Raw genomic sequence first — 493 nt, forward strand, 5'->3', positions numbered from 1 at the left:
GCCATTAAAGCTGCTGGGTGTGGTGGCCCACACCAGTAATCTCAACATTCTGGGAGGCTGAGGAAGGAGTATCACCAAATTCGAACCTATTGTAGGCAACTTAGAGACTTAGTGAGACCCTATCTCAAAATATAAACATTTTTAAAGGGCTTGGGAGCATATTTCAGTGCGGAGGCCCTGGGTTCAATCCCCAATATTGCAAAGAAAAAAACCCAACAAAACAACCATTTAAATATAATAAACAGAGGACACAATGAATCAGTATCCAGATCAAGAGTCACAGCCTTACCATCATCCGCAGAAGCTCCCTCTTCCTATTGCCTTTCAGACTCTTAACAGTGTAGTAGTTCTGCCTGTCTTTATATTAAAATAATCACGCAGTAAGACGTTTTTAGTAATTAAAAAAATCTGGCTCTTTCTCCTCAACATTATTTTCATGAAATTCCTTCATATTGTTGAATTTAGATTCTTTTTCCTTGCTGTGTGATAGTAC

Source organism: Fukomys damarensis, unplaced genomic scaffold (assembly GCF_012274545.1).
Source record: "Fukomys damarensis isolate Sample0158 unplaced genomic scaffold, DMR_v1.0_HiC HiC_scaffold_2, whole genome shotgun sequence".
In the NCBI taxonomy this organism is placed as follows: domain Eukaryota; kingdom Metazoa; phylum Chordata; class Mammalia; order Rodentia; family Bathyergidae; genus Fukomys; species Fukomys damarensis.